At 37.7% G+C, this 24,633-nt stretch overlaps 1 non-coding gene across 1 annotated transcript; it reads left to right on the top strand.

Annotated features, from left to right (window-relative positions):
- The first annotated feature begins 2,707 nt into the window (after positions 1 to 2,707).
- Positions 2,708 to 2,814, top strand: LOC138985107 (U6 spliceosomal RNA). Its single transcript, XR_011462373.1, has one exon. It is a non-coding gene; the product is annotated as a U6 spliceosomal RNA (small nuclear RNA).
- The last annotated feature ends 21,819 nt before the right edge of the window (positions 2,815 to 24,633 follow it).

The following is a 24,633-nucleotide window of genomic DNA, read 5'->3' as shown; positions in this document are numbered from 1 at the left end:
ACAAGCAGAGGAGAAAAAGGAGGATTGGTGGTTCAAGGCTGTAGATAGAAGACAGTATGGATGCCATAGGTAGATTGCAAATATTGCACTGAGGGAAAACATTTTCCCATAAGAATAAATGGCTGGAAATGTAGTACTGAGTAAGTTAAGATTACTTTGCCTAAGAAAAAGCATGGAAAATGTCATGCCGTTTAAAACAAGCTATGTGGGCTGAGTGTGTGGGTAACTGACACTCTCTAACATTGCTAACAAGAGGATAAATTAGCAAAACCTTCACGGAGGATAATTTGGCCGAATTTACAAAAATGTAGATCTAAAATGTGCCCAAAATGTACCTTTGAGCCAATGATTAAATTTCTAGGAATTTATCTTACAGATGAGTAAAATTACATATGTAATTCGTTAGTTACTGCAGCATTATTTATGATAATAAAACATTGAAACAATTTGAATGTCTTTCTATAGAGAATTAGATAAATTACATTTGTTCCATCCAATGGAAAAAACGTAGCTGTTACAGAGGATGAGGTAAACTCTGAGGTACTAGTAGGGTACAATCCCCAAGTTTTATGAATTAAAAAGGCAGAGTGTAATGGTTTAAAAAAGAAACTGTGTTATGTGTATTTTCTATAAATAGAATATTCTTCGTGGTTGCTTCCGTGAATCTGGATTATAGGGAATAAAGATGGGAGAAATACATTATGGCTGCCTTTTGTGCCTTTACAATTTTGTACTGTATAAATGTATCAGTGAGCCAAAGAGTAATAAACATAATTAGAGGTGAGAAGCTGCAGTCAAAGTGAGGGAAGCAGAGGAGTGAAGAAGTTGCAAGTATAAGCTGGAGCTTTGAGGAAAAGCAGAGGGGTTTGTCCTGAAGGAGACTGTCAGAAGATAGGGTGTTAAAGAGGATTTTTGATACATTTTGTAGACTGTTGGAGTAGTTTTGCCAAGATGCCCTTTGCCTGAGGAAATCTTTACTCTCAATGCAGTTTGTGAAGTTGGATTCTTTTTCTTTTATTATTTCCATTTTTTTTCACCTTTAAAGTGAAAGTTGTAACAGTGGTAATAACAATAATAGTAAAATAGAGATAATACTAATATCAACAATGACGATTGGTTACTATTTTGGCATTTTGAATTTGACAGCCATTGACTAAGACTTCACATGCTTGATCTAATTTATTTCTTGTATCAACTGTAGGAAGTCAGTGGCACTATAATTCCCACTTTATAGATGAGGAAACTGAGGCACAAAAATATTAAGTAACATATATTAAGATTACATAGCTAGGAAGTGATAGCACTGAAAAGTGAGCTCACTTTGGTCTACCTTCAAAGACTGTGCTTTTATCCATTTTGCTGTATTCTTTTCCTAATAAATGAGAAATCTGTTAGAAAGTATAGTAGCCAGAAAGCATGCATACACACATACACACCCCTCATCTAACTTCAGATGTTAACTGCTTACAAATGTCTATGGTCCAGCTTTCAGGTAGAGGTGGGATAAGAACAGGGAATTGATGTTATAATCTTGTTCACCCAAGAAAAATCTAGAGATATTAGGACAATAGGCAGGGTAGTCATTTGGGGAGTGTTAGGAGGAAAGATAACTGCAAATCGACAGCCAAGCAGGTGTTGCTACCATTACTATTAGGCTACTGGGGATTCTTAGAATGTGAGGCTGAGGAGGAAATCAAATAAATACTTTGCTGACTCCACTAACTTGCGAAATATTTTCAAAACTCCAAGCAGATTATTGCCCACTGTTCAGGGATTCTCTGACTCTTGGTGATATTTCAGAGATAATGTGTTAAGCCGAAAGCTCTCACAAATCACCCCAGAGCTAAGATGAGCCAAGCTACTTCAGCTCACATGGGGCACGAAGGAGCCACTATTTTCCCTGGAAGACTAGTTCTTTCTTCCTTTCCCTTATTGTTCCAACAAGGCTGATTATTTCAGTAAGTTTTGGAGAATAATTCAAGGCCTATTTTCTCCAAAGGGAGCTGAAGTAACATTAGTATCTTTGTTCCCACCAAAGGAGAAGTGTATTTCCGTATTGTTCCCCACCTTAAGCTTTGATTTATTTGGACAGAAAATTTCTAATCAGGTACTCATATTCCCATCAACACCAAAACTTTTAAACTCTGGTTTCAAAAGACTAGAGTGGATTTGTGCTATCGGAGGCTATAGTCCCGATGGCTCACTGGGTCAAGAATCTGCCTGCAATGCAGGAGACATAGGAGATGCAGGTTTCGGTCACTGTGTTGGAAAGATACCCTGGAGGAGGGAATGGCGACCCACTCCAGTATTCTTGCCTGAAAAATCCCATGGACAAAGGAGCCTGGTGGGCTACAACTCAAAGGGTTGCAAAGAGTCAGACGTGACTGAGCAACTAAGTCCACACGTACACACACATATGCTGTAGTCACTAGTCTGTGTGGCTACTGAGCACTTGAAATGTAGCTAATCTAATCTGAGCAGTTTTGTAAGTTGAGATACATATCGTATTTTGAAGACTTTGTATGAAAAAAGAATGCAATATACCCCAAACTTTTACATTGAGTATTGAAATGATAATATAGGCAGTCCTTGCTTTACAGACAGTGCAAAACCACAAAAGTGACTTAGTAAGCCAAAACTACAGTTAGTAAGCCAAAATGATTGTAATAATCAATGGAGGGAAGTTATGATTATTATGTGATCTTTAGTGCTCACTTTGGCAGTACATATACTAAAATTGGAATGATGCAGAGAAGATCAGCATGGTCCCTGTTCAGGGATGACAAACAAGTTCATGAAGCATTCAGTATTTTTAGCATGAGAAAGGAAACATTCACTCAAGTCCACTTGAAATATTCAGTGAGAGTCCCATATAGGATTACTCCAAGGAGGAACACATCAAGACACATATTAATAAAAATGACAAAGTTAAATACAAAAATATTTAAATCAACAAGGGAAAATCAATAAATAATATACAAGGGAACTCCTAAAAGGTTATCAGCTGATTTTTCAGCAGAAACTCTTCAGGCCAGAAGGGAGTGGCATGATAATGTTTAAAGTTATAAAAGGGAAATACCTACAACCAAGAATACCCCACCCAGCAAGGCTCTCATTCAGATTCAATGGAGAAATCAAAAGCTTTACAGTTAAGCAAACATAGAGAATTCAGCACCACTAATCTAGCTTTATAACAAACAGTAAGGAATTTCTCCAGGCAGAAGGAAAAAAAAAAAAAAAAAAGACCACAACTAGAAACAAGAAAATCATAAATGGGAAAGATCACCAATAAAAGAAAACATACAGTAAAAGTAGGAAAGCATCCACACACAAATATGAAATCAAAACCAGCAAACACAAGAAGAGGAAAATACAAATGCAGTAAGTGGAAGGTGAAATTAAAGAGACAAGCAACTTAAAACAACCTTGCATATAAATAGACTGCTATATCAAAACCGCATGAAAACTGCAAACCAGAAAACTATAACAGACACACACACACAAAAGAAAAAGCAATCCAAACACAATAATAGTCATCAAATCACAAAAGAACTATGGAGGAAGGGAAGAGAAAAGACCTACAAAAACAAATCCAAAACAATTAAGAAAATAGCAATAAGAACATACAAATTGATAACTACCTTAAACGTACACAGACCAAATGCTCCATTCAAAAGACACGGACTGGCTGAATGAATACAAAAACAAGATTCATATATATGCTGTCTATAATAAAACTCACTTCAGACTATAGACTAAAAGTAAGGGGATGAAAAAAGATACTTCATGCAAATGAAATCCAAAAGAAAGTTAGAGTAGCAATACTCATATCAGACAAAACAGACTTTAAAATAAAGATTGTCACAAGAGATAAGGAAGGACACCATATAATGATCAAGGTGTCAATTCAAGAAGATATAACAACTGTAAATATATATGTACCCAATGTAGGAGCACCTCAGTATATAAGGCAAATACTAACAGTCACAAAGAGAAGAAATCAACAGTAACACGGTAAGAGTTGGAGACTTTAACACCCACTTACGCCAATGGACAGATCACCCAGACAGAAAATTTTTCCTTTTTGTCACAACCGCATTCCTCATTTCTTTCAATAAGTTTACCTTCACTAAGTTTCTGAGGCTATTCATCTGGTCTCTTGAACACTAGAATTGTCAGAGTCCCCGCAATTGTTCATCATCACATCTGCTTTCACTTCCAACAGTATCTTTTAAAAATTTCTTTGCTGATCTCTCACTTTATCAGGCAACTCCCTAAATGATTATCCATTTTTATGACGTGTTATATGGGCTTAACAGTGAGCTACAAGAAGGAACACAACTATATGCTTCACTGTCCATGCATGAATTGAATAACAGTTGTGCAGTGAACAATTACCAACAGACTTCGAAAGAAAACAATGTTTTGATTGGTCACTGATAATGATGCTCACTTGTTCAGGTAGTTGTTTGTGGACTGAAAGTCTAGTAGTGAAGTTTGTACAATGCAACTACTCACAGTTATTATATAAGAATAATAGAGATTCAGACCATGTTATTGGAAGATTACTTTTATTAAACTAAATGGTGATAACTGAAATTAATGCATGCCAGAATCATGCAAAGTAAAATCTGCCTGTATTTTGGATACTGGGTCAAATAAATTATATGATTAAAATTAATTACACCTGTTTATTTTTACTTTCTGTGACTAATAGAACATTTTAAATCACATATGTGGCTTGCATTAAATTTCTGTTAGTGCTGCTGTATACCGTATATTAACAAAAATGTTAAAAGAACAAAAAGAAATACTCAGCTAGGAAAGAATCAAACACTGTCACAGTTTCCATGTGAGAAGAGTAGTCACAGCAAAGGAACAGATTCAAATCTACATAAACTGAACATAAGTGTATGGTGAAAAACAGCAAAGCTAAAACTAAAAGACAATAAATTGGGAAAACATTTGCGACAAATATGAGCCAAGGGTGAATTGCTGACATTATAAAATTACCCATTCAAATTTATTCTAAAAGTATCAAGATACCAGTAGGTTGTAAAACAGATGAATAGGCAATTTATATGAGAGGAAATTGAAGTAGTAAGTAAACACCTAGAAAAGTATTTATCTTGTCTAATTATCAAAGATATGAAAATTATTGCAACTTTGAGTTACAATTTAGTATCTGCTTTATTAACAAAACAATTACAACACCCAACACCATGGGGGAATTTTGTGAATTCATGCATGATAACTGGCATTATAATCAGATATAATACTTTTAGTAACCAGCAATGTATAAACAGGAAGAGCCATACAGATAGTCCCAACCCTTTGACCTCATACTGGCACTCCTGAGAATGACTTGAAGGAAGTAATTCAACAAGAACAAAAAGTTATATATATAGTAAGATACATACTGTATCTGTATCATTGCTTATAATGGCAAAAACCTGGAGATATTCTAAAAATTTAATGTAGAAAACTGCATTCAACAATGACAGAATACACAGTGTTTTTCAAATGCATATCAAACATTTACTAGAATTTACCATATGCTGTGTCATAAAGCAACCTGCAATATATTTCAAAGGATTGAAATCATTCAGGGTGTGCTCTCTAAGCATAGTGGAATTTCTCTCAACATCCATAACAAAAGCTAATTAGAAGAGTACCAACTGCTTTTAAAATTGAGCAATAAAATTCTAATCAATCCATGAATCAAATAAGGAAATACATAGAAAGTAGAAAATATTGAGCTAAATGACACTGAAAATATGGCATATTAAAACATCTGGAAAATAGTTACATGATAATCAAGAAAATAACTACCAACCTGTAATTATATAATCATCAAAAGTATCCTTTATCTTCAGATTAACAAAAACTGAGAGAATTTATGCAGTTCTTAGAGAAAAATTTATATTAAGTGTATATATTAGAAAGAAAATAGAATGCTATTCATCCATGATTCAATTTTCTGTCTCAAAACAAAAAGAATGGCACATACGATTAATTAGTACAGAGAAAGTAGAAGGAAAGAAACAATAAAAAATAAAAGCAGAAATAAGATAAACAGAAAACAAAATACAATAAAGAAAATCAACAAAATGAAAACTTTGTTCCTTGAAAAAAAGTAATCAAATTGATAAAACTCTGGAAAGACTGATGTAAAAAGAGAGAGAAACAATATACTAATATCACTAATGAATAAAGAGACATTCATATGGGTCCTATAGATACTTTAAAAATAAGGCTGCAAATAACTTTATGGCAATTTAAATGAAATAAATTCCTTAAAGAATATAGTGTACTGAAGCTGACACAAAAGGAAAGAAAAAACAGAACATCATACATCTACTAAAGAAATTAAATGTTTTATTTTAACCTCTCCACAAAGTATGCTCCTAGCCCAGATGGTTACTTTGGTGAATTCTAGCAAATAGTAAAGAAAGTAGAAGCTTCAATTTTATATATACTCTTCCATGAAATAGAAGAAGAAGCTACCTTTTCCAATATTTCTATGGTATCAGCATAATCTTGATAGCTAAATTGTTACAAAAATTAAAAGAAAGGAAAATTACAGACCAATATGCAGCATGAACATACACATATAAAAATTTAATAGACTAGAAAAGGGAATTCAGTAATATATAAAATGGATAATGCATCGCAATTTAATGAAGTTTATTCTAGGAATGCTAATAATAGTTTACCATTAATAGGACTTCTGGTAAAGAATCTGCCTGCCAGTGTAGGAGATGAAAGAGACATGAGTTCAATCCCTGGTTTGGGAAGATTCCCTCCAGTAGGAAATAGCAATTCACTCTGGTATTTTTGCCTAGAAAATTCCATGGACAGAGGAGGCTGGTGGGCTGTAGTTCATGAAGTTGCAAAGAGTTGGAAACAAGTGAGTGACTGAGCACGCACACACAATAGTCAGTATAATTCAACACATTCACAGAAAAATGGAGATAAATAAAATGATGATCTTAATAACTAGAGAAAAACTTTTGATAAAATATTGATTTATGATGAAGACTCTTAGAAAATAAAAAGGGAAGCTAACTTAATGATCAATTACTGAAACTTTCTTCCTGAGATTAGGAACACTATATGGATTCTACTAATACTACTTCCATTAAAAAAAAAAAAAAATAGAACTTAACCAATGCAATGAAGCAATACAAAGAAACAAAAATCATAATATTTAGGAAAATAAAAAATAAAACTACATTACTCACAGAAAATATAATTGTGTATAGAGAAAAATCTTGAAAAAAATCTAGAGGTAAATATCTAGAATTAACATTTATTATTCAGGTTGTTGGATCTAAGGTCAATGTATGAAATCAATTGCATTTTTACATACCAGCGACAAAAAGTTTGGAAAAGAAATTAAAGTGATAACACTTATAGCAGCATAAAACCCTTTAAGTCCAAAAATATATTTGATGATAGATGATCAGGACCTCTACACTGAAAATTGTAACACTTTGTCAAAAGAAATGGATAAAAGCATAATAAATAGATAAATTATTTTCCCTCATTTTCATGTACTGGAAGAATTTAAAACTGTTAGAATGTAAATTTTTCCTAAATTAATTTTTAGATTAAAAACAATTCTAATTAAAACCCCAATACATCTGTGTAGAAATTGACAAGCTGATTTTAAAATTCATATAAGAATGGAAGAGGGTAAAAACTATCAAGGTGATCATTAATAAATAGAAACCAGCTGGAGGACTTATACAGCCACGTGTCACAACAATTAAAAGATTGAAGTTAGTATAAGAATAGACTACAAAAAAACAATAGAAAAGAGTTCCACATCTCAGGGCTACCTCATATCGGCAGAGGTGGCACTGTGGTGTAGTGTAGAAATAATGCTCTTTTTGACAAATAGTGCTAGGCTATTTGGATTTCCAAGTAGGAACAGTTACTCTTTACTGTCACCCCTCACAAATCAATTCTAGGTGGATTATAGACTTAGATATGCAAAAGTTAAGCAAAGGCTTTTAGAAAACAATTGGACAATATTTTTATTAACTCAAGTAGACAAAGTTTTCTTCAATAAGATACAGAATATTCTAATCATAAAACATTAACTTAAACTATATAACTTCCCTGGTGGCTCAGATGGTTAAGAATCTGCCTGCAATCCAGGAGACCTGGTTTGATTCCTAGTTGGGAAGATCCCCTGGAGGAGGCATGGCAACCCACTCCAGTATTCTTGCCTGGAGAATCCCCATGGACAGAGGAACCTGGTGGGCTACAGTCCATGGGGCTGCAAAGAGTCAAACTCAGCTGAGCAACTAAGCACATATTAAAATTAGGACATTCCTATTCCTCAAATGACATCATTCAGTTCAGTTCAGTTCAGTTCAGTCACTCAGTCATGTCCGACTCCATGAACGCAGCACACCGTGAACCGCAGCACACCAGGCCTCCCTGTCCGCCACCAACTCCCGAGTCTACCCAAACTCATGTCCACTGAGTCAGTGATGCCATCCAACCATCTCATCCTCTGTCGTCCCCTTCTCCTCCTGCCCCCAATCCTTCCCAGCATTAGGTCTTTTCAAACGAGTCAACTTTTTGCATCAGGTGGCCAAGGAAGAGAATCAAGACTCAAGCCACACAACATTGAATATATTGGTAATTCATATAAAAAGACTCATATGCAGGATATATAAACAACTAAACATTCAATATAAAATAGGACAAATGACTTAAATAGTCAAAGAGGATAGCCAAATGGCCAATAAACATATAAAACATGTTTAATTTCATCAATCAAGAAATGCAACTTAAAATGGCAAAGTAATATCATCACACATTCACTGGAATAGCCAAAACAAAGTCAGACACTACCAAATTTTAGCAAGGGAATAGAAGAACTGAACTCTCATTCACTGCTGCCAATTTAAGTGTAAATTCATACAACCACTTTGGAAAAACGTTTGACAGTCTCTTCTAAAGCTGAATGTATATATTTCGTATGAGCCAGTAATTTCTCTCCTAGTGTATTCATTCAATAGAAATAGAAACACAGGGCATCCCAAAACTTACAAGGAAGTTTATTGTACTATTTGAAATAGCTCTGAACTGAAATAATATGTATTTTTCAATAGTTGAATGTATAATTTTTGTATGTTTATACAATAAATACAAATGATAATAATGACTCACTGCTACATGCAACAGAGTGAATCTCTAGGAGTGACATGTGCATCATGGAAGCATAAGCTACCCCTCTTTCTCCTTTTTAAACAACTAATTAGACATCCATGACTGAACAAAAGTGCTTCTGTACATTACACCAAGGCACTCAGCAGGTGTCTAGCCCACCTGTGCATCTGAAAAACAAATGAGCAGAGCCTGAGAAAGAGCTGAGGATTCAAAGGAGTCAGCAAGCCTGTCCCACCCCACTAGCCATGACTGGGAGAAAGGAAACCTGAAGATTGCACATGTGGGCAGATACCCATGGATGAGAGAGAATTTGTGGAAGTGCAACCTGCCTAAGGGGGAGAGTCTAGCAGAGCATTGGAGAGGGATAGGGATGAGTTTGAATGCAGAGGAGAGGGAGGAACTTGCCAAGGTGACAGGCCTCACAAGGGTGACCCTGCAAAGGGTTGGACTTTTGGTGGCAGCAGTGGAGACGTGTCCAACAAAGGAGGAGAAAAGCAGTGACCTTTCCAATGGAGGAGGTGGAGAGCAAAACTGATGAGTAACTGCCCAGCTACCCCAGTTAATGAACAGAAGGAGCTCTTTACCAAAGAGAGTGAAATTAAAACAAACAAACAGAAATTCTGGACCTGAGTAATTCAATGAATGAGATGAATAATACAATAGAGGTCATTGGTAATAGGGCAGACCACATGGAAGAAAGGATAAATGACTTGTAGGATAGAAATACAGAAGTAATTCAATTAGAAGAGGAAAGAGTTCTAAGATTTTTTTTAAGTGAAGAAACCCTACAAAATCTATTGAATTTGATAAGAAAGGTAAATATAAGAATAACTAGCTTATAAGAAGAAGGAAGGAAGAAAAGAAACAGTATATTTAAAGAAATAATAGCGAGAATTTCCCAAACTTGGGGAAAGACTTGGACATAAAATTCCATGAAGCTAATAGAACACCTTATTATTTCAATGCAAAAAGATCTCCAAGACACATTATGGTAAAACTGTTAAAAACTATAATAAAGAATCTTAAAAAAATTATTATTATTATTATTTTTTACTTTACAATATTGTATTGGTTTTGCCATACATCAACATGCATCCACCACGAGTGTACACGTGCTCCCCATCCTGAACCCCCCTCCCACTTCCCTCCCCATACCATCCCTCCGGGTCATCCCAGTGCACCAGCCCCAAGCTTCCTGTATCTGGCATCAAACCTGGACTGGTGACTCGTTTCATATATGATATTATACATGTTTCAATGCCATTCTCCCAAATCATCCCCACTCCCTCTTCCACAGAGATCAAAAGACTATTCTATACATCTGTGTCTCTTTTGCTGTCTTGCATACAGGGTTATTGTTACCATCTTTCTAAATTCCATATAGATGCGTTAGTATACTGTATTGGTGTTTTGCTTTCTGGCTTACTTCACTCTGTATAATAGACTCCAGTTTCATCCACCTCATTAGAACTGATCCAAATGTATTCTTTTTAATGGCTGAGTAATACTCCATTGTGTATATGTACCACAGCTTTCTTATCCATTTGTCTGCTGATGGACATCTAGGTTGCTTCCATGTCCTGGCTATTATAAACAGTGCTGCGATGAACATTGGGGTACATGTGTCTCTTTCAATTCTGGTTTCCTCGGTGTGTATGCCCAGCAGTGGGATTGCTGGGTCGTATGGCAGTTCTATTTCCAGTTTTTTAAGGCATTTCCACACTGTTCTCCATAGTGGCTGTACTAGTTTGCATCCCCACCAACAGTGCAAGAGGGTTCCCTTTTCTCCACACCCTCTCCAGCATTTATTGCTTGTAGACTTATGGATCGCAGCCATTCTGACTGGTGTGAAATGGTACCTCATTGTGGTTTTGATTTGCATTTCTCTGATAATGAGTGATGTTGAGCATCTTTTCATGTGTTTGTTAGCCATCTGTATGTCTTCTTTGAAGAAATGTCTGTTTAGTTCTTTGGCCCATTTTTGATTGGGTTGTTTATTTTTCTGGCATTGAGCTGCAGGAGTTGCTTGTATATTTTTGAGATTAGTTGTTTGTCAGTTGCTTCATTTGCTATTATTTTCTCCCATTCTGAAGGCTGTCTTTATATAAAGAATCTTAACCTTAGCCAGAGGGATAAAAGAAAGTAACCGCCAAAGAAGCCCTGTTTGGATATCAGTAGATCTCTTAGCTGAAACCCTACAGGATAGTAGAAAACAGAATGATATGTTTGAAGTGTTGAAAGATGAATTTGTCAGGCAAGAGTAATTTCAGCAAAGTTACCCTTCAGTTATGAAGGAAAAATAAAGATTAAAAAAAAACTAACAAAAAATTAGAAAAGAACCAAAAAACTGAGGGAGTTCACCACCACCAGACCTGCCTTGAAGAAACAGTGAAAAAAGTTCTTCAAGCTAAAATGTAAAAAGAGTAACTGGCAACATGAAAATATTGCCAACACAATATTAGGGATACAACACACACTGGTGTAGGCGAAAACAGAATTTAAAAAAATGTAATTCTGTATTGAAATGGTGTGTTAACCACTAACCAGAGTATAAAGATTAAAGGAAAGGAATATTAAAAATAACTATAGGTACAATAATTTGTTGGCCTTCCCTGGTAGCTCAGCTGGTAAAGAATCACCTGCAATGCAGAAGACCCCAGTTCGATTCCTAGGTTAGGAAGATCCCCTGGAAAAGAGATAGGCTACCTGCAGCAGTATTCATGGATTTCCCTGGTGGCTCAGATGGTAAAGAATCTGCCTGCAATGTGGGAGACCTGGGTTCAATCCCTAGTTGGGAAGATCCCCTGGAGGAGGGCATGGCAACCCACTCCAGTATTCTTGCCTGGAGAATCCCCATGGACAGAGAAGCCTGGTGGGCTACGGTCCATGGGGTCACAAAGAGTCAGACACGACTGAGTGACTAAGCACAGCATAGCACTATAATTTGTTAATAAATATACAACGTAAAAAGAGATAAATTGTGACATCAAAGGTATGAAAGGGGATGAGTATAAGAGTGGAGACTTTATAGGTGAACAAAGATAAGTTGTTATCAGTATAAAACCAAATGTTTTGTCTGTAAGATGTTTTATATAAGCCTCAAGATAGCTACAAAGCAAAACTCTATAATAGATTCATGAAACATAAAATAGGGGGGACAGAGCTTACCAGAAGGGGGAAAAAAAAAACAATGGAGACACCTAACAGGAGGCAAACAATACCACGGCAGTAGGAAGTCCTTGCTGCTGTTGTTGTCACTAAGTTGTGTCTGACTCTTTGCAACCTCATGAACTGCAGCACGCCAGGCTTCCCTGTCCTTCACTATTTCCCTGAGTTTGCTCAAATTCATGTCCACTGAATCAGTGATGCCATCCAACCATCTCATCCTCTGTCACCCCCTTTTCCTCCTGCCCTCAATCTTTCCCAGCATCAGGGTCTTTTCCAGGGAGTTGGCTCTTCACATCAGGTGGCCAGAGTGAAAGTCTTTACATGTCACTAATCACTCTAAATGTAAATGGATTAAATTTACCAATCAAAAGGCACAGAAAGGATGGATAGATAAAAAATAAGACAACTATACGCTGCCTATAGGAGACTCACTTCAGCTCTAAGGACACACATAGAAACAAAGTGAATAGGATGAAAGAAGATATTTTATGCAAGAGGAAACCAAATGGAAGCAGAGATACTCGTATTTATATGACACAGATTAAACCTTAGGCCAAAAATGGTAACAAGAGGCAAAGAAGGTCACCATGGTTAGAGAACAAGATGTTTGGTTAAAAAAAAGAGGTTACGTGGAATCAATTATTTCTCTATGAAATTGTCAGTGTCTTCACTTTACGGATGTGGCTTCAGTTCAGTTCAGTCACTCAATCGTGTCCGACTCCTTGCGACCCCATGAATCACAGCACACCAGGCCTCCCTGTCCATCACCAACTCCTGGAGTTCACTCAGACTCACGTCCATCGAGTCAGTGATGCCATCCAGCCATCTCGTATGAAAGGGGATGAGTATAAGAGTGGAGACTTTATAGGTGAACAAAGATAAGTTGTTATCAGTATAAAACCAAATGTTTTGTCTGTAAGATGTTTTATATAAGCCTCAAGATAGCTACAAAGCAAAACTCTATAATAGATTCATGAAACATAAAATAGGGGGGACAGAGCTTACCAGAAGGGGGAAAAAAAAAACAATGGAGACACCTAACAGGAGGCAAACAATACCACGGCAGTAGGAAGTCCTTGCTGCTGTTGTTGTCACTAAGTTGTGTCTGACTCTTTGCAACCTCATGAACTGCAGCACGCCAGGCTTCCCTGTCCTTCACTATTTCCCTGAGTTTGCTCAAATTCATGTCCACTGAATCAGTGATGCCATCCAACCATCTCATCCTCTGTCACCCCCTTTTCCTCCTGCCCTCAATCTTTCCCAGCATCAGGGTCTTTTCCAGGGAGTTGGCTCTTCACATCAGGTGGCCAGAGTGAAAGTCTTTACATGTCACTAATCACTCTAAATGTAAATGGATTAAATTTACCAATCAAAAGGCACAGAAAGGATGGATAGATAAAAAATAAGACAACTATACGCTGCCTATAGGAGACTCACTTCAGCTCTAAGGACACACATAGAAACAAAGTGAATAGGATGAAAGAAGATATTTTATGCAAGAGGAAACCAAATGGAAGCAGAGATACTCGTATTTATATGACACAGATTAAACCTTAGGCCAAAAATGGTAACAAGAGGCAAAGAAGGTCACCATGGTTAGAGAACAAGATGTTTGGTTAAAAAAAAGAGGTTACGTGGAATCAATTATTTCTCTATGAAATTGTCAGTGTCTTCACTTTACGGATGTGGCTTCAGTTCAGTTCAGTCACTCAATCGTGTCCGACTCCTTGCGACCCCATGAATCACAGCACACCAGGCCTCCCTGTCCATCACCAACTCCTGGAGTTCACTCAGACTCACGTCCATCGAGTCAGTGATGCCATCCAGCCATCTCATCCTCTGTCATCCTCTTCTCCTCCTGCCCCCAATCCCTCCCAGCATCAGAGTCTTTTCCAATGAGTCATCTCTTTGCATGAGGTGGCCAAAGTACTGGAGTTTCAGCTTTAGCATCATTCCTTCCAAAGAAATCCCAGGGCTGATCTCCTTCAGAATGGACTGGCTGGATCTCCTTGCAGTCCAAGGGACTCTCAAGAGTCTTCTCCAACACCACAGTTCAATTTGTCATTGTCATTGTCATTCTGAGTGAAGTTAGACAGAAACACAAATATTGTATGACATCCCTTATGTGTATATCTAAAAGGAAATGATATAAATGAACTTATTTAAAAAAAAATAGAAACAGACTCACAAACTTAGAGAATGAACTTATGGTTACCCGGCAGGGGGTCGGGGGTGGGGGAAGGTGGCAGAAAGGGATAGATGGGGAATTGGAGCTCAACATGTATACACTGCTATATTTAAAATGAATAACAACTCTGATCAATTTTGAACTGTGGTGTTGGAGAAGACTCTTGAGAGTCCAACCAGTTCAAAAGCTTTTGAACTGTGGTGTTGGATGTGGCTTAGAACTATTAAATAACCTATGACCATACAATCTAGTCAGAGAAGACAATGGCAACCCACTCCAGTACTCTTGCCTGGAAAATCTCATGGACGGAGGAGCCCAGTAGTCTGCAGTCCATAGGGTCACTTAGAGTCGGACACGGCTGAGCGACTTCACTTTCCCTTTTCACTTTCATGCATTGGAGAAGGAAATGGCAACCCACTCCAGGGTTCTTTCCTGGAGAATCCCAGAGATAGGGGAGCCTTGTGGGCTGCCGTCTCTGGGGTCGCACAGAGTCAGACATATGACTTAGCAGCAGCAGCATACAATCTAGTAATTCTCTGGGGTGAGATCTGAATATGGATTTATCCCACTCTAAAGCTTATTTCTTTCATAAAATGTAGCCCATAGCTGTTCACTGTACAAGCAATTCAGTTACAGGAACTCACACAGCAGAGGGAACATTGCAGGCTGGGTTCATCTGGAAGCTGAGTGGAGGGGGATACCCTCTGAGATTGGACTTAAACAGGAGACCCATGGAGAGGAAAGAATCCTGGGTTGAGGGTGGAGGTGGTCAGGAAAGTCCTGGGAGTTTCAGTGGTCAGTAAGCAACTTGTTTGATTGAAGAAGAGGATTTTCAAGTTCCCTGAAGTTAGGGATTGTGTCTGTTGTGAGAACTGAGTTATCCCCAGAGCTTGACACATTTTAAATGCTTGATTGATATCTGTTAAATGAATGAAAGGGTAAATGAATAAAGGTTTCACATCAAAATTGGTTTGAAGCAACCTAAATGTCCATTGACAGAGGCTTGGATAAGGAAGATGTAGCACACATATACAATGGAATATTACTCAGCCATTAAAAAGAAAAAGATAATGCCATTTGTAGCAACATGGATAGACCTAGATTGTCATACTGAGTGAAGTTAGACAGAAACACAAATATTGAATGACATCCCTTATGTGTAGTATCTAAAAGGAAAGGATACAAATGAACTTATTTAAAAAAAAATAGAAACAGACTCACAAACTTAGAGAATGAACTTATGGTTACCGGGCAGGGGGGGCGGGGGTGGGGGAAGGTGGCAGAAAGGGATAGATAGGGAATTGGAGCTCGACATGTATACACTGCTATATTTAAAATGAATAACAAACGAGGACCTACTGTATAGCACAGGCAACTCTGATCAGTGTTATGTGGCAGTCTGGATGGAGGAGAATGGAGACATGTATATGTATGGCTATCTGCTCTGTACCTGAAACTATCACAATATTGTTAACTGGCTATACTCCAACATAAAATAAAAAGTTTTTAAAAATTGGGCTAAAGATAACTGTTTATAGATGGCATAGTTCATTTACTCCATGAATAACACAATTTGACACACCAGTTAAAAAGTACCCAGAAAATAAGATGGTATCAGCCAAATTTATTGAGAAAATATTCAGGGAAATTGAGCTTTCCAAGCATGACTTTGCATTTAGGTGCTGGGGGTATCTTAGAGCACAGGGTGGAAGTGGCTTGGATTAGGCCAGCACATGGACATGTTACCCAAAGCATCTGCTTCAGCCCTTCCATTTGGGGCTTTAGAACCATTGTCCTTCCTGTCAGAACTGCATTTCTTGGAAATTTCTTTCTGAGTTCTCTTTTCACTAGAAATACAATTTGTTGAGATAATGATCTATACAACACTACAAAATATTTCAGGCACCACCTCTGCTTTTAGGGGGAAGACTGGCATTTCAGGTCACTGTTAAAGAATTTCTCTTTTTTGGTGTTGCAGGAACACTGCTCCTCAAACAGTTTCCTCCTGGGGGAGGAGAAGATGATGAATCTCCTAACCTCAGTGTCTCTGACATTTACATCTGTGGGCTTCAGGTAAGACTCATTTCTAAGATATCATGGTTGGTTACTTACAAAAGGTATTGATTAATGGACCCAAGTCAACCTTGAAAAATGTTTCTAATGGATTGCAACAAGGTTCTGTGACTCTATTCATTTTATTATCTACTCGTGAATATATGAATGAAATCCAGACTTCAGACAGACAATTGGAATACATTAGTAATATATGTTGGATGAGAAATTCCAGTAAAAATTTCAGGCTTTAAAGATGTGCTGAAATTCAATCAGTACAAATGATGTCATAGGTTCACAATATCACAAATACAGAATGGGATACATGAGACTATACATCAATTTAAATATAAATGGAAAAGATAGTTTAATTAACTGCTAGTCAAAAAAAGAAACCTGAAACATTGTATTCTCTAGTAAACACTTGCATTTCCATTTGTACCATGACAAGACCTGGTTCCCTGCCCATAGTTAAGGGGTCCAGGAGTAAGCATGTGACTCAAAAATGAGATACCATCGCTTAGTTCTGATTAAATAATTATTAAGTTCATAGTAATTTAAAAAATACGATTATTTTGATATAGAGAATGGTAAGCCAGTCTCCCCTTGAAACCCTAGGTTCTGAAAGGCAAAGCTCTGGATTTGTAGGCAGCCATGTTTTCATCACTGGGCAACAGACGAATCTGCCATGGAGAGAACATCAGCTGAGAGATGAAAAAAGAAACCTCTGTTGAAATTTGGGTTCCTTGGGTCAGTTGTGCCTGTGACTCAGCTCCATTCCTCCTTTCTTGGTATCATTCTATTCTAATAGCCTAATGTGTGTGTGTGTGTGTGTGTGTGTGTGTGTGTGCATGCACATGTGTGCACATGTGTCTGACTCTTTGCAAACTCATGGACTATAGTCCGCCAAGCTCCTCTGTCCATGGCATTTTCCAGGCGAAGATACTGAAGTGGGTTGCCATTTCCTTCTCGGGGGATCTCCTCAACCCAGGGATCAAACCCTTGTCTCTTGTGTCTCCTGAACTGGCAGACAGACTTTTTACCGCTAGTACCACCTATAACTAAGCAGAACCTGAGAAATTACTTTTTAACTCAAGTTATTTAAGTTTCTGTTATGTATAATACAAAATGTCATAAGTAATAATACACAAACTTAAGCTCCAACTCTAGTGTCTGGAATAAGGGTGGGATAATCATTAAATACTAAATCTCTGCTGCTGCTGCTAAGTTGCTTCAGTTGTGTCCAACTCTGTGCGACCCCATAGACGGCATCCCACCAGGCTCCCCCGTCCCTGGGATTCTCCAGGCAAGAACACTGGAGTAGATTGCCATTTCCTTCTCCAATGCATGAAAGTGAAAAGTGAAAGTGAAGTCGCTCAGTCATATCCGACTCTTAGAGACCCCATGGACTGCAGCCTACCAGGCTCCTCCGTCCATGGGATTTTCCAGGCAAGAGTACTGGAGTGGGGTGCCATTGCCTTCTCTGACACTAAATCTCTAGGTAGCTATAATCTCAAGCTCTGTCCTGGCCACACTAGTATGGACTGTTGTGGTCATTTCTGGGTTCAACTTTCTACAGATGCCTGTCAACTGGGAGAAATCTTAGAGGAGGAGGATGCAGCTATGTAGAAAAGTTTAAAGGGCTGCCATGTGGAAGGCAGAGTAGATGTTCTATTTGAGTCAATGGACAAAACTGATCCCAAGAGTAGGAAGTTAGAATGAAGATTTTGACTCAATATAAAGATAGCCTTTTATAAATGGAGACAGTAGCATGGATGCATATACACTAACATATGTAAATAAATAACCAGTGGGAATTTGTATGACTCAGGGAACTCAAATGGGGGCTCTGTAATAACACAGAGGGGTGGGAATAGGTGGGAGGTGGAAGGGAGACTCAAGAGGAAGGGGACATATGTACACTTATGATTAATTCATGTTGATGTGTGACAGAAATCAAATCAATATTGTAAACCAATCAATTAAAAATAAGTAAATATTAAAAAAATAAAGGTGGCCTTTCTAAACCTTAGAGCTATCCAACAATGGAATGGACGACCTAATGAATGATAAAGGTCTCTATCAATGGGAAGGTTGGCTCTGAACATGGACAGTCACTTATTTGGTAATTTGACAGATAGGTAGCAACTAATAGCTATAATCTGTTGAAGGCTTCCTATATGTAAAGTGCAGTGGTTAATACACGCTTTATATAAATTTACTCATTTAATCTTTATAACAATGAGTGACTATCATACACTAACAATTTTGCAGTACACTTAGGGCTTCCCTGGTGGCTCAGATGGTACAGAATCTGCCTACAATGCAGGAGACCTCAGTTCAACCCCAGTCGGGAAGATCCTTTGGAGAAGGGGATAGCTACCCTTCTTCAGATAGCAAGAATACTGCCTGGAGAATTCCATGGACAGAGGAACCTGGTGGGCTATAGTCCATGGGGTCTCAAAGAGTTGGACATGACTGAGTGGCTAATAAGACAGATAAGACTCATTTAATCTCTATAACGATCAAGCAAAACAGACATTTCATATCCATTTTTTTAAAAGGTACTAAATATTGTACATAGGGCAATATTTCAATAATATTTAAAGGTAAAAAATATGTATAGAATTATACTACAGGTAGTGTCAGTCTTTGTCATAAATACTTGTAATTTTATTATTTCATGGTTATTTAAGTTGATAAATAGTTTTCAACTCACTTCTACAGCAAATGGTAACCTATAAGATTTTTAAATATGGACAAGATAAAGCCCTTTCATCTCTATTATGATTAATTCTGTATGTTTGCCCAACAGCCTCCCTGTAGTGTCTTTAGGACCTAGTGGATAATGGCTTTTCATTTATTCTATAGTAGGAAAATTGACCTTTGTTGTCCTAATATTCACTAGTTGCGAAGCTCAAACACTTTCTTTCATAAGTGGGTAAGATAAGGAGTTAAACTGTCTGCTTTACTATTGCTCATCAACTCTTAAATCTTTAATATTATCTGCTACATGAAAATTCCAAAGACCAACACTGCTTAACATCAGCCTAGAAATGAATCATTTCTTTTGGAGGATAACCTAAATTTGATAACTAACCCAACCTACCATACTCTTTATATAATAAGGAAATCTTATCCATCACACTAACTTCTATATGTATATATATATATACATATAGAAATATATTTTTGAGTTTTAAAATATTTTCTATAGCCATCTGTTCAATTTTGCATTTACTTTTTTTACCAGGTACTGTAACAATTTTGTGACGGCACATCAGTATTGTTTTCCCTTATCTCTTTTCTTAGTTTGCTCCACATTCTTTATCTTTATAAAATGTCTGTGAAAAGACTAAACATGAACATACAACAATCCCAGCTAAGCCAGATGCAGAGAGACTGAGGGTTAATGCCAGATGCTGGAGGTTCTCTTCAAATTAAATATTCAGCACCAGGTGTTTGAGTTGGCCTAACAAAGGAACATGTGCTTACGAGGGATACAAAGACGGAATTAGAGGGACCAATTCTCATTTGGATAAATTATTTAATCAAAGTATGTAAAGAGGGTTTGAAATCAGAGTAAAAATGAGATTAAGTTAAATCATTCATTCACAGCTATACAAAAGGGTATACAAAAGGGAAATATTGCAATTTGTAAAATTTCTTTTCAAAACTCATACTTAGGACAAATGCTGGTATTTATAATACAGCTAAAGGAAAAACCTCTTTAATTTGCTTTAGTGACAGCATAATATTGTCTGTTTCCAACTCCCTCCAGACTGATAATATTTAAAATAATCAATTTTTTTTCATTTGACTTAAAGTAGAAATAGCATTTCTCTCAAAAATGTATTTCTTTACTGAAAGATCTCACAGCTGAAATTCAGGTTGATGCCTTTACAATTGGCTACAGTAAGTGAACTGACCACTCGGTATGACCTCACACAGAAACTAGTGACTTAGCAGCATTCTAAGATGCTTTCTTAACACAAGTAAAGCAAGTCATCACAAATACACTGTGAAATGTGTTTAAGATAGATGTTTACACATGTGTGGATGATGCGGGCAGGTGAATGTTGCTATTGCCAAAGTTGCTACTGTTTCAGAAAGCTATCATGAGGGCAGGATGCTAATTTTACCATGAAATGTATTTATCAAGGTAGCACTGTCATTACTTACATTTATTTCATAAAAGTTACTTTTTAAGAATATAATATAGATGAACAAGAAAGTAGCCTCTTAAAAATATTTCAGACAATATTACAGACAACAAATGCAAATGCATAGCTGTATTGTCAACACACAGGAGTCTCCTTTCTTCTTTGCCAACTATCACCTTGCAGAAATAAGCTGAATACACAGAAGAACTGTACAAAAAAGATATTCATGACCCAGATAATCATGATGGTGTGATCACTCACACTCACCTAGAGCCAGACATCCTGGAATGTGAAGTCAAGTGGGCCTTAGGAAGCATCTCTTTGAACAAAGCTAGTGGAGGTGATGGAATTCCAGTTGAGCTATTTCAAATCCTGGAAGATGATGCTGTGAAAGTGCTGCACTCAATATGCCAGCAAATTTGGAAAACTCAGCAGTGGCCACAGGACAGGAAAAGGTCAGTTTTCATTCCAATCCCAAAGAAAGGCAATGCCAAAGAATGTTCAAACTACTACACAATTGCACTCATCTCACACGCTAGTAAAGTAATGCTCAAAATTCTCCAAGCCAGGCTTCAGCAATACGTGAACCGTGAACTTCCAGATGTTCAAGCTGGTTTTAGAAAAGGCAGAGGAACCAGAGATCAAATTGCCAACATCTGCTGGATCATTGAAAAAGCAAGAGAGTTCCAGAAAAAACATCTATTTCTGCTTTATTGACTATGCCAAAGCCTTTAACTGTGTGGATCACAATAAACTCTGGAAAATTTTGAAAGAGATGGGAATACCAGACCACCTGACCTGCCTCTTGAGGAACGTATATGCAGGTCAGGAAGCAACAGTTAGAACTGGACATGGAACAACAGACTGGTTCCAAATAGGAAAAGGAGTACATCAAGGCTGTATATTGTCACCCTGCTTATTTAACTTACATGCAGAGTACATCATGAGAAACGCTGGGCTGGAAGAAGCACAAGCTGGAGTCAAGATTGCTGGGGGAAATATCAATAACCTCAGATATGCAGATGACACCACCCTTATGGCAGAAAGTGAACAGGAACTAAAAAGCCTCTTGATGAAAGTGAAAGTGGAGAGTGAAAAAGTTGGCTTAAAGCTCCACATTCAGAAAACGAAGATCATGGCATCCGGACCCATCAATTCATGGGAAATAGATGGGGAAACAGTGGGAACAGTGGCTGACTTTATTTTTGGGGGCTCCCAAATCACTGCAGATGGTGATTGCAGCCATGAAATTAAAAGATGCTTACTCCTTGGAAGGAAAGTTATAACCAACCTAGATAGCATATTCAAAAGCAGAGACATTACTTTGTCAACAAAGGTCCGTCTAGTCAAGGCTATGGTTTTTCCAGTAGTCATGTATGGATGTGAGAGTTGGACTATAGAGAAAGCTGAGCACCAAAGAATTGATGCTTTTGAACTGTGGTGTTGGAGAAGACTCTTGCGAGTCCCTTGGACTGCAAGGAGATCCAACCAGTCCATCCTAGAGGAGATCAGTCCTGGGTGTTCATTGGTGGGACTGATGTTAAAGCTGAAACTCTAATACTTTGGCCACCTGATGCGAAGAGCTGACCCATTTGAAAAGACGCTGGTGCTGGGAAAGATTGAGGGCAGGAGGAGAAGGGGACGACAGAGCATGAGATGGTTGGATGGCATCACCAACTCAGTGGACATGGGTTTGGGTAGACTCTGGCAGTTGGTGATGGACAGGGAGGCCTGGTGTGCGGCAGTTCATGGGGTCACAAAGAGTCGGACATGACTGAGCAACTGAACTAAACTGAACTGAACTTATCATTCTGGAATGGATTCTTTCAAGTCTTTCAAACAGCAGATTATTTTTATATTAAAAAGGCTAGGAAAAAAGCAAATTTCATGTCTGTTACTGATACATTGTTGGACTTCCTATGGTTTACAACAAGAAACACTTTAATATGGTTTAAACTTGCTCTAAAATCCATCATTTATGTCCAAAACCTTTAGAACACTGAGATTTATTCCAAAGTCCTCATGTTAGTCATGATCATTAGAGGCTGAACATGGCAGGAATCAAGAGAACATAGGATGCCCCATTAGTCAAATGATAGAACTGCAAATGAAATACCATCACTCTCATGTAAACATCATATATTTCATGATTTCACAAATATGGTGATGCAAATGTGTACACTTTAAGCATACAACACTGAATATTTAAATGATATGGGATATGCTTAAAATAAAATGAAAAATAGAATAATAGAATAATGTAAATAATAATCTTGTTTGTTACAGAATGGCTGGATAGTAACTGGTTAATTCAGATGTAATATTATGGTAAAATATTGATCTTGCAGTCTAAGGGGCTCTGAAGAGTCTTCTCCAACACCACAGTTCAAAAGCATCAATTCTTTGGCGCTCAGCTTTCTTCATGGTCCAATTCTCACATTCATGCATGCCTAATGGGTAAATCATGGATTCATGGACCTTTCTCGGCAAAGTAATGTCTCTGCTTTTTATAAACTGTCTAGGTTGGTCATAGCTTTTCTTCTAAGGAGCATACCTGTGGCATAACAAGTGGTTTTCACTACCTGTGGCATACCAAGTTGACGATGTCAAAATCTAAGAAACTTAATATTTTTTTAGTATTTTTACCATAATATTACAATATCATTTTAAAAGTTACATGCATTTTTAAAAATAAGACTTGCCATAAAAACATTCAGACCCCTCATCTATGCTAACCCACCACCAACTCCCTCTCTCCTTAAGTAGTTATGTTTAATTTTTCTAGCTATTTCTTCTGGAATTTATTCTGAGTTGGGTTTGTGTGTGTGTGTGTGTTGGGGGGTGGTGGTTGGTATGGATAGTTTTTGTTTTTGCTTTGCTTTTTGGCTGTGCCATATGACTTGTGGGATCTTAGTTCGCTGACCAGGGATTGAACCCAGGCCCATAGCAGTGAGAACGCCAAGTCCTAACCACTGGACCACCAAGGAATTCCCTCTGTATTTTGAAATAACACGTGTGTGCTGTACTATTGCTTCCTGAGAGGATGTATTAGTTTTCTGTTGCTTGTGTAACAAATGACCACAAACTTCGTGGCTTAAAAAACACAGACTTACTATCTTACAGTTCTGCAGAAGAGAAGTCCAACACTGGCCAAACTGGGCTAACATTGAGCTGTCAGCTCTGTTTTCTCCTGGATGCCCTAGAGCAGCATCCACTTCCTCACTTTTCCATCTTCTAGAGGCCACCCACATTCATTGGCTCATGGGCCCGTTCACCAGCAACCTTGCATCACTGTGCTTTTCTTCTGTAGTCACATCTTCCTTTGAGAGACCCTCTGCCTCCCTCTTTCATTTTTAAGGATGCTTATGATTTTCTTGGGCTCACTGAATCATCTAGCATGATCTTCCTGTTGTAAGGTCGGATTATTAGCAATCTTAATTCCATCCAGTAGCTTAATTGCTCTTTACCATGTAATGTAACGTATTCACAGGTTCTGAGGATTAGGATGTGGATATTTTGTGGGGAGGAGTAGGTATTTGTTTCAATTAACAAAGGGGTCATGGGGATGTTGCCATCCAAAAAGAAGAGTTTTGCTCAATTTCCTTGTTTTTACTGCAACAGCCTATCTTGTCTATTCCTGGTGTCTCTGAGTCCCTTGGTTCAATTTTTCATCTAGTCTTTGGCTGTTGTGAAGGAAGATCTGACAACACGCATCTAGAAAGGGAACCTAGGATTTTTTCTGCTTCCTCCACCTTCCCCCATCCCCTTCCCCTACCCTCAGCCAGGCAAGAATACTGGAGTGGGTTGCCATATCCTACTCCAGGGGATCTTCCTGACCCAGGGGTTGAACCTACATCTCTTGTGTCTCCTGCA

The sequence above is a fragment of the Bos mutus genome, chromosome 2 (genome assembly GCF_027580195.1).
Source record: "Bos mutus isolate GX-2022 chromosome 2, NWIPB_WYAK_1.1, whole genome shotgun sequence".
NCBI lineage: Eukaryota > Metazoa > Chordata > Mammalia > Artiodactyla > Bovidae > Bos > Bos mutus.
The sequence above is the reverse complement of the archived record's forward strand: the minus strand, read 5'-3'. Positions and strand labels throughout refer to the sequence as shown.